Source organism: Sapajus apella, unplaced genomic scaffold (genome assembly GCF_009761245.1).
Source record: "Sapajus apella isolate SASKATOON/1434 unplaced genomic scaffold, GSC_monkey_1.0 scaffold47, whole genome shotgun sequence".
Classification (NCBI taxonomy): domain Eukaryota; kingdom Metazoa; phylum Chordata; class Mammalia; order Primates; family Cebidae; genus Sapajus; species Sapajus apella.
This window is the reverse complement of record NW_022436987.1, coordinates 12,352,109-12,368,539: the sequence shown is the minus strand read 5'-3', so window position 1 is coordinate 12,368,539 and position 16,431 is coordinate 12,352,109.

Genomic DNA, 16,431 nt, shown 5'->3' with positions numbered 1-16,431 from the left:
GGATGAGTGCAGTGGCATGATCTCAGGTCACTGCAACCTCCGCCTCCTGGGTTCAAGCAATTCTGCCTCAGCCTCCCAAGTAGCTGAGATTACAGGCGCGTGCCACCACACCTGGCTAATTTTTGTATTTTAGGAGTGATGGGGTTTCATCATGTTGGCCAGGCTGGTCTCAAACTCCTGACCTCAGGTAATCTGCCTGCCTCGGCCTCCCAAAGTGCTGGGATCAACAGGCATGAGCCACCACGCAGGGCCCATAAATGGGTAAATTTAAGCCGAGTATTCAGCTTCAAATATCTTTACACAAATTGACATTCCGTGCCTTGAAAGGGACTCAAAAAACTGAAAGCTTTCTACTGTGACCTGCCTCAACTTCAGATTTATCCCCTAAAGTCTCAGAGAGGAAAGAGCTGCCTAGAGACTCTAAAGGAAGGTAGAAATACAATACTTCAGAAATTGGAAGGCATTTTCTTTGAAAAAGGGATCTTTTCGCCTGAACTTCCCATTTTTGTTTGTTCTTTTTATTTCTTTTGTTTTGTTTTGGATTTTTTGTTTTGCCTTTAATCAACATGGACCTGGCTCCCCCTGCTGGAGCAAAAGTAAAACGCGGCTTTAAAAATCAATTCAGGGCCAGGCGCCTTGGCTCACGCCTGTAATCCCAGCACTTTGGAAGGCCAAGGAGGGCGAATCGCTTGAGCGCTGGGGTTCGAGACCAACGTGGGCAACCTGGCGAAACCATGTTTTGTCTTTACAACAAATACAAAAGTTCACCGGGTGTGGTGGCGTGCGTCTGTAATCTCAGCAACTTGGGAAGCTGAGGCAGGAAAATTGCTTGAACTGGGGAGGCAGAGGCAGCAGTCAGCAGAGATTGCGTCATTGTACTCCAGCCTGGGAGATAGGATTGAAACCCTGTCTCAAAAAAAAATAAACAAATAAATAACATGAGTCCTAGCTACTTGGAAGGCTGCGGTAGGAGGATTGCTTGAGCTCAGGAGTTTGAGACCAGCCCGGGCAAGATGAAGAGACCCCCATCTCTACAAAAAAGTTTCTAAAAAATAGCTGTGTGTGGTGGCAACTGCCTATAGTCCCAGCTACTCAGACACCATCTTGCTCTGGTGATTCATTACCATCGAATCTTTTGAATTATATCGGTAATCACTTGGGTGCTGAACGTCTCCTGTGTGTATAGCAATACTAAGGACCCTGGAGGAGGCCAATAAGTGCCTTGTTCCTCCTCTCAGGATCTGTGGTTTTGTTTTGTTTTTGAGAGGACAGTGGCACAATCTCAGCTCACTGCAATGCCTGCCTCCCAGGTTCAAGCAATCCTCCTGCCTCAGCCTCCCAAGTGGTTGGGATTATAGGCATGTGCCACCATGCCTGGCTAATTTTTGTGCTTTTTAAAGTAAAGACAAGGTCTTACCATGTTGGCCAGCCTGGCCTACAACCCCTGACCTCAAGTGATCCACCTGCCTCAGCCTCCCAAAATGCTGGGACTACAGGTGTGAGCCACTGTACCTAGCCATGTATGCTGCATATAGTGATTAGCATGATATATGACATACAGTAAGTCCTCTGCAAATGTTCATTTACTTCCTTTCTCACCTCTGAATGTGGCTTCTGTTCAGGGCTAAAACCTCTGATCCAGGCCTGATAGAACTTTTTTTTCAAATGTGTTCCTCCTGGCCTCTGCTAAACTGTCAATACCATGAGAACAGGAACCAAGTCTTATTCAAGCTCTATCCCTAGTTCTTAGGATACCTAGCACATGAAACACACTCAAAACATTTTGTTGAGTGAATGATGTCTCAAGGAAATTCACTCTACCCTTTGCTTGCTCCCATTGTTTAAAAAAAGGGAGGTGAGGCCAGGTATGGTGGCTCACGCCTATAATCTCAGCACTTTGGGAGACCAAGCTGTGATTGTGTCACTATACTCCAGCCTGGGTGACAGAGAGAGACCCTATCTCAAAAAAAAAAAAAAAAAAAAAAAAAAAATGAAGGTGAAATATATCTTCCTATGACTTGTTTTGCCTAATCTAAGTGGCTCTCAATAAATGTAAGTTACCTTGCTTCCACCCCTTCTTGTTCTTGTATCATCATTGCCCTTATTTAAAAAAACAAAAACAAAAAAAAAACTTCTACGCTCTTCTTTTCTTTTTCTTTTTTCTTTTTTTTTGAGACAGAGTCTTGCTCTGTTAACCAGGCTGGAGTGCAGTGATGTGATCTAGGCTCACTAGAACCTCCATTTCCTGGGTTTAAGCAATTCTCCTGCCTCAGCCTCCTGAGTAGCTGGGACTCCAGGCATGCACCATCATGCCTGGCTAATTTTTGTATTTTTAGTAGAGATGGGGTTTCGCCATGTTGCCCAGGCTGGTCTCGAACTCCTGACCTTGTGATTTGCCTGCCTCAGCCTCCCAAAGTGCTGGGATTACAGGCATGAGCCACTGTACCTGGCCTCTTCTACCCTCTTCTATTCAATTACTGGAGGCCTGCAAATTAAACTGAACAAAAGACAAATTCATAAGAGACTTTATGCATGCAATGCACATAAGTGTTGGATTGTTCAGTGTTGAGTAACAAACAGGTGGTTAGAACTTGTGGCTTATATATCTAACGTAGGAGGGGAAGGAGGAGGAAGAAAAGACTCCCATGGGAATAACAAATAGGTTTTTAAAGGAAATACAAGTGGGTTTTTAAGAGAATAAATGGGAGTTAAGGTTTATGATAATATTTGGCCATATAACTATGTGTGGTCTTTTTGCCTTCTTCAGGGCCGTACAACTTTCCTGGAGGGCAGATTCATGGTAGCCTCATTTTTCAGAAGTTGCTGCTTTTAGTCAGATAAGGGAAGCTCTGAGAAGGATTCTTTATGAATCTATTGAATCTCAAATGTGTTCTGCTTACAATAATCTTTGTACTAACTCTGGGGTTCTGAGTTAATATAAAGGTTCTCATACCCTCATGAATATGAAGCTATTTAAATCTCTTGCTGATATCCAGATTCTACTGCCTGTACCTTCAGTATTCCTCTAATAATCTATTAGCCAAATAATTTCAAACTTACAAAGTAATTGGGGAAATCTATCTTGAAACATGAAACAAAGAGGTATCGAGGCCTTTAAATATGTTAAATGACTGTGTTCAGACCAGACAAGAGTAAATTCAGGAGTTTCACAAAGGGAATATTCCTTAGGGTATAGAAGAGGTAGAGGAGGTTTTCTGCAGTTGATAGGCGCAACAATTTATTCATGCATCTTAAGACCTGAATTGCTAGGCAAAGTGGCACATGCCTTTATCCCAGCTACTCAAGAGGCTAAGTAGGGCAGGAGGATGGTTGAGGACAGGAGTTAAAGACCAGACTGAGGCCAGGAACAGTGGCTCATGCCTGTAATCCCAGGACTTTGGGAGGCTGAGGTGGGAAGATCAAAAGGTCAGAAGTTCAAGACCAGCCTGGCCAACATGGTGAAACCTATCTCTACTAAAAACATAAAAATTAGCTGGCCATGATGGTAAGTACCTATAGTCCCAGCTGTTTGGGAGGCTGAAGCTGGAGAATCATTTGAACCCAGGAGGCAGAGGTTGCAATGAACTGAGATTGTACCACTGCACTCCAGCCTGGGCAACAGAGCAAGACTCCATCCCAGGGCGGGGTGGGGTGGTGGGGTGCAGGGAGATGGGGTGAAGACCAGCCTGAGTGATATAGTGAGACTCTGTCTCTAAAAAAAAAAAAAAAAAGCAGGACAGGTGTGGTGGCTCGAGCCTGTAATCCCAGCAGCACTTTGGGAGGCTGAGGTGGGCTGATCACTTGAGGTTGGGAGTTCGAGACCAGTCTGACCAACATGGAGAAAACTGTCTCTACTAAAAATACCGAAAAATGTAGCTGGGCATGGTGGTATGCACCTGTAATCCCAGCTACTCAGGGGGCTGAGGCAGGAGAATTGCTTGAACCTAGGAGGAAAGGTTGCAGTGAGCTGAAATTGTGCCACTGCACTCTAGCACTCTAGCCTGGACAACGAGAGTGAAACTTCATCTCATTTAAAAAAAAAAGCAAACTGTGTGGTACTCACCCTCACGGAGTTCACCCTCTAGTTGAGTAGACATATAACCACCAAATGAATTAAGCTAATGATGGCAGAATATAGTGAAGAAAGAAAGCAGGGTGCTGTTTATATATGAGGTAGCGTGGGCAGGAGACAAGAGTCAGCTTTAGAGAGGATGAGGGTTAGAAAGTTTCTCTGTGTAGCTGGCAAGGAACTGATAAAAAGGAGTCTGTCAGGAAAGAACATTCCATGCTGTCAGAGCAGCTAGTGCCGAGGCCCTTGGAGGAAGATTTGGCAATGAAGAGCAGAAGGAGTGGGGAATAGTTTAAGAAAAGGCAAGGGTGGCTGTGGTTGCAGGATGGGTTGGAGAACAGAAGCAGTGGAATACAAAGAAAGAAACAAGGCCAGGCACGGTGGCTCATGCTGTAATCCCAACACTTTGGGAGGCCGACGTGGGCGGATCACCTGTGGTTGGGAGTTTAAGACCAGCCTGACCAACATGGAGAAAACCCATCTATACAAAAAATGCAAAATTAGCCAGGTGTGGTGGCACATGCCTACAATCCCAGATACTTGGGAGGCTAAGGCAGGAGAAGCGCTGGAACCTGGGAGATGGAGGTTGCAGTGAGCCGAGATGGCGCCCTTGCACTCCAGCCTGGGCAACAAGAGTGAAACTCCATCTTAAAAAAAAAAAAAAAAAAAAAAAAAAAAAAAAAAAAAAAGTGATGAAGAGAATGAATCCAAGCTGGAAAATACTCTTCAGGCTATTATCCGGGAAAACTTCCCCAACCTAGCAAGGCAGGCCAATATTCAAGTCCAGGAAATACAGAGAACACCACAAAGATATTCCTCAAGAAGAGCAACCCCAAGGCACATAATCGTCAGATTCACCAGGGTTGAAATGAAGGAGAAAATGCTAAGGGCAGCCAGAGAGAAAGCTCGGGTTACCCACAAAGGGAAGCCCATCAGACTCACAGCAGATCTCTCAGCAGAAACCCTACAAGCCAGAAGAGAGTGGGGGCCAATATTCAACATCCTTAATGAAAAGAACTTTCAACCCAGAATCTCCTATCCAGCCAAACTAAGCCTCATAAGTGAAGGAAAAATAAAATCCTTTGCGAACAAGCAAGTACTCAGAGATTTCATCACCACCAGACCTGCTTTACAAGAGCTCCTGAAAGAGGCTCTACACATATAAAGGAACAACCAGTACCAGCCACTCCAAAAACATACCAAATGGTAAAGAACATCAACACAATTAAGAATCTGCATCAACTAACGAACAAAACAGCCAGCTAGCATCAAAATGGCAGTATCAAATTCACACGTAACAATATTATCCCTAAATGTAAATGGACTAAATGCCCCAATCAAAAGACACAGACTGGCAAATTGGATAAAAAGCCAAAACCCATCAGTGTACCGTATCCAGGAAACCCATCTCACTTGCAAGGATACACAAAGGCTCAAAATAAAGGGATGAAGGAAGATTTACCAAGCAAATGGAGAGCAAAAAAAAGCAGGAGTTGCAATTCTCATCTCTGATAAAATAGACTTTAAAGCAACAAAGATCAAAAGAGACAAAGAAGGACATTACATAATGGTAAAAGGATCAATGCAACAAGAAGAGCTAACATTCCTAAATATATACACACCCAATACAGGAGCACCCAGATACATAAGGCAAGTTCTTAATGACTTACAAAGAGACTTAGACTCCCACACAATAATAGTGGGAGACTTTAACACCCCATAGTCAATATTAGGCAGATCAACCAGACAGAAAATTAACAAGGATATCCAGGACCTGAACTCAGACCTGAACCAAGCAAACCTAATAGACATTTACAGAACTCTCCACCCCAAATCCACAGAATATACATTCTTCTCAGCACCACATCACACCTACTCTAAAATTGACCACATAATTGGAAACAAATCACTCCGCAGCAAAGGCAAAAGAATGGAAATCATAACAAACAGTCTCTCAGACCACAGTGCAATCGAGTTAGAACTCAGAATGCAGAAACTAACTCAGAACCGCACAGCTTCATGGAAACTGAACAACTGGCTCTTGAATGTTGACTGGATAAACAATGAAATGAAGGCAGAAATAAAGATGTTCTTTGAAACCAACGAGAATGAAGACGCTACATACCAGAATCCCTGGGACACATTTAAAGCAGTCTCTAGAGAAAAATATATAGCAATAAGTGCCCACATGAGAAGCAAGGAGAGATCTAAAATTGACATCCTAGCATCAAAATTGAAAGAGCTAGGGGAGCAAGATCAAAAAAAACTCAAAACCTAGCAGAAGACAAGAAATAACTAAGATCAAAGCAGAACTGAAGAAGATGGAGACACAAAAAACCCTTCAAAAAAATCAATAAATCCAGGAGCTGGTTTTTCGAAAAGATCAACAAAATAGACAGACCACTAGCCACATTAATAAAAAAGAAAAGAGAGAATAACCAAATTGATGCAATAAAAAATGATAAAGGGGGTATCACCACAGATTCCACAGAAATTCAAACCATCATCAGAGATTATTGCAAACAACTCTATGCACATAAACTAGTAAACCTGGAAGAAATGGATAAATTCCTGGACACTTGCCTCCTCCCAAGCCTAAACCAGGAAGAAGTTGAAACCCTGAATAGACCAATAATAAGGTCTGAAGTTGAGGCAGCAATTAAGAGCCTACCACCCAAAAAAAAGCCCAGGTCCAGATGGGCTCACAGCCAAATTCTACCAGACATACAAAGAGGAGCTGGTACCATTCCTTCTGAAACTATTCCAAATAATCCAAAAAGAGGGAATCCTTCCTAAATCATTTTATGAGACAAACGTCATCCTGATACTAAAACCCAGCAGAGACTCAACAGGAAAAGAAAACTTCAGGCCAATATCCATGATGAACATAGATGCAAAAATCTTCAATAAAATACTGGAAAGCCGATTGCAACAGCATATCAAAAAGCTTATCCACCATGATCAAGTAGGCTTCATCCCAGCGATGCAAGGCTGGCTCAACATACGCAAGTCTATAAACGTAATTCACCACATAAACAGAACCAAAGACAAAAACCACACGATTATCTCAATTGATGCAGAGAAGGCCTTTGACAAAATTCAACAGCCCTTTATGCTAAAAACCCTCAATAAACTAGGTATCGACGGAACATATCTCAAAATAATAAAAGCTATTTATGACAAACCAACAGCCAATATCATACTGAATGGGCAAAAACTGGAAGCATTCCCTTTGAAATCGGGCACTAGACAAGGATGCCCTCTCTCACCACTCCTATTCAATATAGTACTGGAAGTTCTAGCCAGAGCAATCAGGAAAGAAAAAGAAATAAAGGGTATTCAAATAGGAAAGGAGGAAGTCATATTGTCTCTATTTGTAGACAACATGATTGTATATCTAGAAGACCCCATCGTCTCAGCCCCAAATCTCCTGAAATTGATAAGCAACTTCAGCAAAGTCTCAGGATACAAAATCAATGTGCAAAAATCACAAGCATTCCTATACACCAATAACAGACTTAAACAGAGCCAAATCAAGGACAAACTGCCATTCACAATTGCTACAAAGAGAATAAAATACCTGGGAATACAACTAACAAGGAACATAAAGGACCTCTTCAAGGAGAACTACAAGCCACTGCTCAACGAAATCAGAGAGGACACAAACAGATGGAGAAACATTCCATGTTCATGGTTAGGAAGAATCAATATCGTGAAAATGGCCATACTGCCCAAAGTAATTTACAGATTCAACGCTATTCCCATCAAGCTACCAATGACCTTCTTCACAGAACTGGAAAAAACCACCTTAAACTTCATATGGAACCAAAAGAGAGCCTGCACAGCCAAGTCAATTCTAACCAAAAAGAACAAAGCAGGAGGCATCACACTACCAGACTTCAAACTATACTGCAAGGCTACAGTAATCAAAACAGCATGGTACTAGTACCAAAACAGAGATATAGACCAATGGAACAGAACAGAGGCCTCGGAGGCAACACAACATATCTACAACCATCTGATCTTTGACAAACCTGAAAAAAACAAGCAATGGGGAAAGGATTCCCTGTTTAATAAATGGTGTTGGGAAAACTGGCTGGTCATGTGTAGAAAGCAGAAACTGGACCCCATCCTGACACCTTATACTCAAATTAACTCCAGATGGAATCTAGGCAAAACCATTCAGGACATAGGCGTAGGCAAGGACTTCATGACCAAAACACCAAAAGCATTGGCAACAAAAGCCAAAATAGACAAATGGGACCTAACAAACTCCACAGTTTCTGCACGGCAAAAGAAACAGTCATTAGAGTGAATCAGCAACCAACAGAATGGGAAAAAATTTTTGCAGTCTTCCCATCTGACAAAGGGCTGATATCCAGGATTTACAAAGAACTAAAACAGATTTACAAGAAAAAAACAAACAAGCCCACTCAAAAGTGGGCAAAGGATATGAACAGACACTTTATAAAAGAAGACATACATGAGGCCAACAAACATATGAAAAAACGTTCATCATCACTGATCATTAGAGAAATGCAAATCAAAACTACATTGAGATACCATCTCACGCCAGTTAGAATGGCAGTCATTAAAAAATCTGGAGATGCCGGGCGCGGTGGCTCAAGCCTGTAATCCCAGCACTTTGGGAGGCCGAGGCGGGTGGATCACGATGTCAAGAGATTGAGACCATCCTGGTCAACATGGTGAAACCCCGTCTCTATTAAAAATACAAAAACATTAGCTGGGCATGGTGGCACATGCCTGCAATCCCAGCTACTCAGGAGGTTGAGGCAGGAGAATTGCCTGAACCCAGGAGGCGGAGGTTGCAGTGAGCCAAGATCGCGCCATTGCACTCCAGCCTGGGTAACAAGAGTGAAACTCCATCTCAAAAAAAAAAAATCTGGAGACAACAGATGCTGGAGAGGATGTGGAGAAATGGGAACACTTTTGCACTGTTGGTGGGAGTGTAAATTAGTTCAACCATTGTGGAAGACAGTGTGGCGATTCCTTAAGGACCTAGAAATAGAAATTCTATTTGACCCAGTAATCTCATTACTGGGTATATATCCAAAGGATTATAAATCATTTTACTATAAGGACACATGCACACGAATGTTCACTGCAGCACTGTTTACACTAGCAAAGACCTGGAACCAACCCAAATGCCCATTGATGATAGACTGGACAAGGAAAATGTGGTACATATACACCATGGAATATTATGCAGCCATCAAAAATGATGAGTTCGTGTCCTTTGTAGGGACATGGCCTTGAACCTGGAAACCATCATTCTCAGCAAACTGACACAAGAGCAGAAAATCAAACACCGCGTGTTCTCACTCATAGGTGGGTGTTGAACAATGAGAACACATGGACACAGGGAGGGGAGCACTACACACTGGGATCTGTTGGGGGGAAATGGGGGAGGGACGGGGGGGTGGGAAGGAGGGGAGAGATAGCATGGGGAGAAATGCCAGATATAGGTGAAGGGGAGGAAGGCAGCAAATCACACTGCCATGTGTGTACCTATGCAACAATCTTGCATGTGCTTCACATGTACCCCAAAACCTAAAATGCAATTAAAAAAAAAATATATATATATATATATATACACATTAAAAAAAGGAACAAACATGAATTCCAGTGTAAAATTTTTAATGAAAAACATGCAACAATAATATTTAAGGGAACATGTATCTAAACATCTTTTGTTATTCCAAATATTTGAGCATTACTTTATATCTAAGCATATACCTGCAAGTACATGCTCAAACATACAGTTCCTATGTTTCTAAAGTCTTCAAAGCAATTAACAGAAATATAATATAAAATACATTAATGGGTTAAATAATTGGCGTGCAGGACAGAAGTGAAGGCAAGCAGGAGAAGGAAAATAAGCCAAAACCAACTGTTATGATGACACACAAAAGTGCATATTATATAGTTCTAGACAACAGCTAGACCTGGGCTATAAATTTGATTCTGAGCTTCCAGGGACAAAGCAATAGAGAAATCTGAACAATGATGAAATTTACTTTCCCTTTGCTAAAAATAAAGTAGCTCTTAAGAGAAATATAGCTTCCTGGTAATAAGATGTGAGAGAAATTTTCCCTAATTATGAGTCACTCTATAACATAATGGTCAAAGTCCTTAACAATATTCTTTTAATAACTACAACAGCAAGATTCCTAGGGCCATCTCTTACAACTAGCTTTGGTGTGTAAAACCAAAATGCAACTCAGCACAAGAAATTCTACAAGAGACAGAGGCAATCCAGGTACATAACTTATTCCAGTAGTCATAAATCATGGACAACATTTAGGTTGTTTAGAGAAGTAGATGGATTACTTATTCTTCAAGTAATCCCCAATGAATATTATTTTTTTTTCACTTGAGCTTTTGATAAAGTGCAGAGAAAGTTTGAAGTTATTTTTCTGGTAAGAAACTAGGATAGAAATTATTTTGCTGCTGAGTAATAGTTGATTTTGCATTCAATGGAGCTGAAGTTAGGACTGACATTCTTTCAGAGCAGTGAGGCATCTAACAGTGTCATGGCCCAAAAAAGAAGGCCATCCCATTGCCATTTGGAAATGGGCCTAAGAAATTATATGTGCAAAGACAAGACTTTCTTCAGAAAATAGATCTGGACTCACTTAAACATATGGACAAGTAATGTCTTAGGCCCCAAAGTTCTTCCACACAAAAGTAGTTAAGATCATTCTAGTTCCCAGAAGTCCAGAGAATATCTTAATAAATTAGTTAAGAAATTTTTTTACTTTGGGGATCCAAGGTGGGCAGATCACCTGAGGTCGGGAATTCAAGACCAGCCTGATTGACATGGAGAAACCCCATCTCTACTAAAAGTACAAAATTAGCCAGGGGTGGTGGTGGGCACCTGTAATCCTAGCTACTCAGGAGGCTGAGGCAGGAGAATCACTTGAACCTTGGAGGTGGAAGTTGTGGTGAGCCGAGATTGCGCCATTGCACTCTAGCATGAGTAACAAGAGCAAAACTCCACCTCAAAAAAAAAGAAAGAAAGAAAGAAAGAAATTTACTTACCAGATAAGCGCATTATTTGTGTGCTATATAAATTCTTTGGCAATAAATCAATACAATGTTGGAGAACAGTTGCCAAAAACAGTATTTGAATGTAAAAAGAGTTGTTCTCAAGCCATGATTTCTGATAATAATTATACAGAAGGACTGGATGGTAATAATACCATATCCACAACATAAAAACAAAAGACTTTCCCTTCTTAACAAAAGACCATGAACTAAGCTCATCTAAAAGTTGTTTCAGTTTGTTAAGGAGCACATTTTGAAAAAAAAAGAGAAGCTCTCTGCTTGAACCAATCAAGTTATCTGATCTGCTGGCGTGACAAAGACTGGCCAGCTGGTAACGAAACCATTTTTTTCCCCTGTGGGACCAGAGTTCAGCTACCTTTCCCAGCTTCCCCTTTAATTAGTCATAGGCAAGTAGTTCTGGCCAGTGGAATTTGATGCATTTAACCTTCAAATGAAGGTACAAGAAACCTCAGAGTGATTCTGATATACTGAAGACAGCAGACTTTCATCATTGAGTTTCTCAACACCCAACCTCTTATCGGGCTTAGGTGGTGAGAAAGACACTCCAATGTGTTAAGCCATTGAGGTTTCAAAGTTTATTTTTACAGCAGCTACCATACAGTCAATATAGCACTTAACTAATACAGTCAAGAATATACTTCTAGGCCAGGCACAATGGCTCACGCCTGTAATCCCAGCACTTTGGGAAGCTGAGGCAGGCGGGTCATCTGAGGTCAGGAGTTCAAGACCAGCCTGGCCAACATGGCGAAACCTTGTCTCTACTTAAAAATATAAAAATTGGCTGGGCGCAGTGGCTCATGGCTGTAATCTCAGCACTTTGGGAGACTGAGGTGGGTGGATCACCTGAGGTCGGGAGTTCAAGACCAGCCTGACCAACATGAAAAAACCCCATCTCAGGCCGGGCGCGGTGGCTCAAGCCTGTAATCCCAGCACTTTGGGAGGCCGAGGCGGGTGGATCACGAGGTCAAGAGATCAAGACCATCCTGGTCAACACGGTGAAACCCCGTCTCTACTAAAACTACAAAAAATTAGCTGGGTATGGTGGTGCGTGCCTGTAATCCCAGCTACTCAGGAGGCTGAGGCAGGAGAATTGCCTGAACCCAGGAGGCGGAGGTTGCGGTGAGCTGAGATCGCGCCATTGCACTCCAGCCTGGGTAACATGAGTGAAACTCCGCCTCAAAAAAAAAAAAAAAAACAAAAAAAAAACCCCATCTCTACTAAAAATACAAAATTAGCCAGGCATGGTGGCACATGCCTAAAATCCCAGCTACTTGGGAGGCTGAGGCAAGAGAATTGCTTGAACCCCGGAGGCAGAGGTTGCTGTGAGCTGAGATTTTGTGCCATTGCACTCAAGCCTGGGCAACAAGAGTGAAACTCTGCCTCAAAACACACACACGCACACACACACACATACACATTTGAAAAAAAAAACACAAAAATTAGCCGGGCATACTGGCAGGCACCTGTAATCTCAGCTACTTGAGAGGCTGAGGCAGTGAAAATTGCTTGAACCTGGGAAGTGGAGGCTACAGTGAGCTGAGATTGTACCACTGCACTCCACCCTGGCAACAGAGCAAGATTCTGTCTCAAAAAACAAAACAAAAGAATATACTTCTTACATTTCAACTGTTCTGTACAAAAAAAGTATTTTAAAAAAGAAAAATATATATACTTCTACTCTATCTTAGAATAAGTATCTTCTTTTTTTCCCCTGGCTGCTGGGTGCCATGCAGGCCCAGATAAGTGTCATTTTTAAAAAAAGAATTTACTTCTACCTCTCTGTACTTCAGTCTTCTTTCTTGTAAAATGGAGATATTAACATCACTTATCTCATAAGTTTACTCTAAGAATTAAATATGTTAATGCATGTAAAATACTGTACTTCTAACAGTGCCTGACAAAGAGTAAACATTCCATTCATATTAACTATCACTGTCATTATTACAAATCTTCCTGGTAGTATTCAGATGTAGCTTCCATGTAAGAATATTCCAAATTTTTTCTAACTCATTCAGACTGCAATTACAAATGATGTCGCATTTATGTTTCTATCTGCATGCTGCTGATTCATGCCTCCATCACTGTAGAGCTTCAGTACATTCCTCAGCACCTTGGGTTTTCCAATACATGCTCTGAAATTGTTCTTCTCCAACCTCCAGCTGTTGTCAGCCCACCATGTTTGAAGCTGCTGAGGCAGAACTGGGGGCAGAATGAGGACAGCTTGCTACCATTAATGTGCTGGTCCTACCCATGGATCCTGCCTCTCATTTTTCCAAAGCTGCAGATACTCAGAATGCCAAAAATAGACTTCTATCCAGGTGTAACTGTTTTTTTTCCAAATTTGCTTTAACTTTAGAATTTTGTGTAATAATTTACTTCATTAGGCCGGGCGCGGTGGCTCAAGCCTGTAATCCCAGCACTTTGGGAGGCCGAGGCGGGTGGATCACGAGGTCAAGAGATCGAGACCATCCTGGTCAACATGGTGAAACCCCGTCTCTACTAAAAATACAAAAAATTAGCTGGGCATGGTGGCGCGTGCCTGTAATCCCAGCTACTCAGGAGGCTGAGGCAGGAGAATTGCCTGAACCTAGGAGGCGGAGGTTGCAGTGAGCCGAGATCGCGCCATTGCACTCCAGCCTGGGTAACAAGAGTGAAACTCTGTCTCAAAAAAAAATAAAAATAAAAAAAAAATAATTTACTTCATTTGGGGAAATGTTAGAAACACATCTAAAGGATTATCTCAGATATCACAGAAACAAATTTTACTTCACTTATTTTTTCATTGTCCTTTTTCTTTCTTTCTTTCTTTTTGAGACAGAGTTTCTCTTGTTTCTGTCTCCTAGGCTGGAGTGCAGTGGCGTAATCTCGGCTCACTGCAAGCTACGCCTACTGAGTTCAAGCGATTCTCCTGTCTCAGCCTTCTGAGTAGCTGGGATTACAGGTGTGCACCACCATGCCCGGCTAATTTTTGTATTTTTAGTAGAGACGGGGTTTCACCATGTTGGTCAGGCTGGTCTCAAACTCCTGACCTTGTGATCTGCCCGCCTCAACCTCCTAAAGTGCTGGGATTACAGGCGTGAGCCACCGTGCCCAGCCACTCATTGTCCTTTTTCAATCATCAGGCTTATGGGAAAGAGTGACCAGTTCACACCATTGAATTCCTCTTCCCAGTAATTCCTGGTCAATTGCCTGGGTCTACTTCTTGTCCATACATCAGGTCACTACAGTACACCCAGAAACTGCTCCCGGGTTTGGTGGCAGGGATTAGTAACTTGAGGGTATATATACCTGTATCCTCCAAAACCCCCTTCCCCAAAGAGATCCATGGATGGAATTCAAGAGGCCTACAAACTTGAAAGGGAAGAAAAACATATCCTGTTTATTTTCACTAACCTCAAACGGAAATTTAGAAATTCCTTCCCTTACTAATAAAGGCCACAAATCATAGTAGTATTAGCTGTATCTGTGACTTTGTCAGTAACAGATATCCCAGATATTTATTTCTTTCCTTTTTTTTTTTTTTTTTTTTTTTTTGAGATGGCGTCTCGCTCTTTTGCTTAGGCTGGAGTGCAGTGGCATGATCTCAGCTCATTGCAACCTCTTCCTCCTGGGTTCAAGTGATTCTCCTGCCTCCTCCTGAGTGACTGGGATTACAGGTGCACACCACCACACTTGGCTAATTTTTCATATTTTTGGTAGAGATGGGGTTTCACCATGTTGGCCAAGTGAAACTGTATTTCACTATAATTGGTTTCCAATTCTATTTTAGTTTGTATGTAAAAACATTATTCTGAGCAGAAGGTCTATGGACTCCCTGACTGCCAAAAGGGTCCATAGCATAAAAAACGAAAACCTCTGGGATTTGGACTTGATTAGATTTGACACTTACCTCTACACCCCCAGGTATTTTTCCTTATTTACTCTCCTCTGTAGTCCCAAAGGACTAATGTGGTGACAAACATTCAGACTCACTGACATGCATTTCTCAGGGCAGCATGGTAGGATGATTAAGAGCTCAGACACTGAAGTCAGCCTGCCCTTCTCTACCACTCATTAACCATGTGCTGCAGGCAAGTTACTTAACCTCTCTGTGCCTCATATCTGTTATATGGGAATTATAATCATCACGCATAAGGTTGTTCTGAAGGTTAAATGAGTTAATCTATTAAATGTTGGCCAGGCACAGCGGCTCATGCCTATGATCCCAGCACTTTGGAGGCTGAAGTGGGAAGATCACTTGAGTCCAGGGGTTCGAGACCAGCCTGGGCAACATGGCAAAACTCCAACTCTACAAAAAATTAAAAAATCTGCTGGGTGTGATGGTGGGCACCTGTAGTCTCAGCTACTTGAGAGGCTGAGGTCGGAGAGCCTGGGGAAGTCAAGGCTGCAGTGAGCCATGATCACGCCACTGCACTTTAGCCTGGGCAACAGAATGAGACTCTGTCTCAAAATAAAATAAAATAAAATAAATATCTAGCACATAGCAAGCTCTCAGCAAATGTTAGCTGCTCTTCCAAGTACCTATTACCTGTTTATGATATTTCTGGGGAGGGGAGAGGAGGAGAGAAAAGAGTAGGTTGTCTATTCCTCTTGTGAGTTACAGCCTACACATTATACTTTTATGATGCACAAAATAGACATCCTTTTTAAAAGGACATAAAAGAAACAGTTGATAGTTCTTTGAAATTTTTCTAACTTAATTTTAGGTTTTATATAGTAACTCACAACTGAATTAAAAAAAATACTTCAGGCCAGGTATGATGGTTCATGCCTATAATCCCAGCACTTTGGGAGGCTGAGGCAGACAGATCACAAGGACAGGAGATCAAGACCATCCCGGCTAACATGGTGAAACCCCATCTCTACTAAAAATACAAAAAATTTGCTGGGCGTGGTGGCATGCGCCTGTAATCCTAGCTACTCAGAAGGCTGAGGCAGGAGAATCGCTTAAACCCAGGAGGTGGAGATTGCAGTAGCCAAGATCGTGCCACTGCATTCCAGCCTGGGTAACAGAGCTAGACTCTGTCAAGCAGGGTCAGGTTTGGCTTTAGGATGCATTTTAGAGCAAGTAGGGTCAAGTCTGGCTTTAGGATGTATTTTAGAGCAAGTAGGGTCAGATTTGGCTTTAGGGTGTATTTTAGGGCAAGTAGGGTCAGGTTTGGCTTTAGGATGTATTTTGAGATACAGCCAGTAGGAAATATTGACTGGTATATGGGAGAATAAGAGGAATCAAAGATGACTCCTGATCTTCTGGCCTATGTAATTGGGCTGAT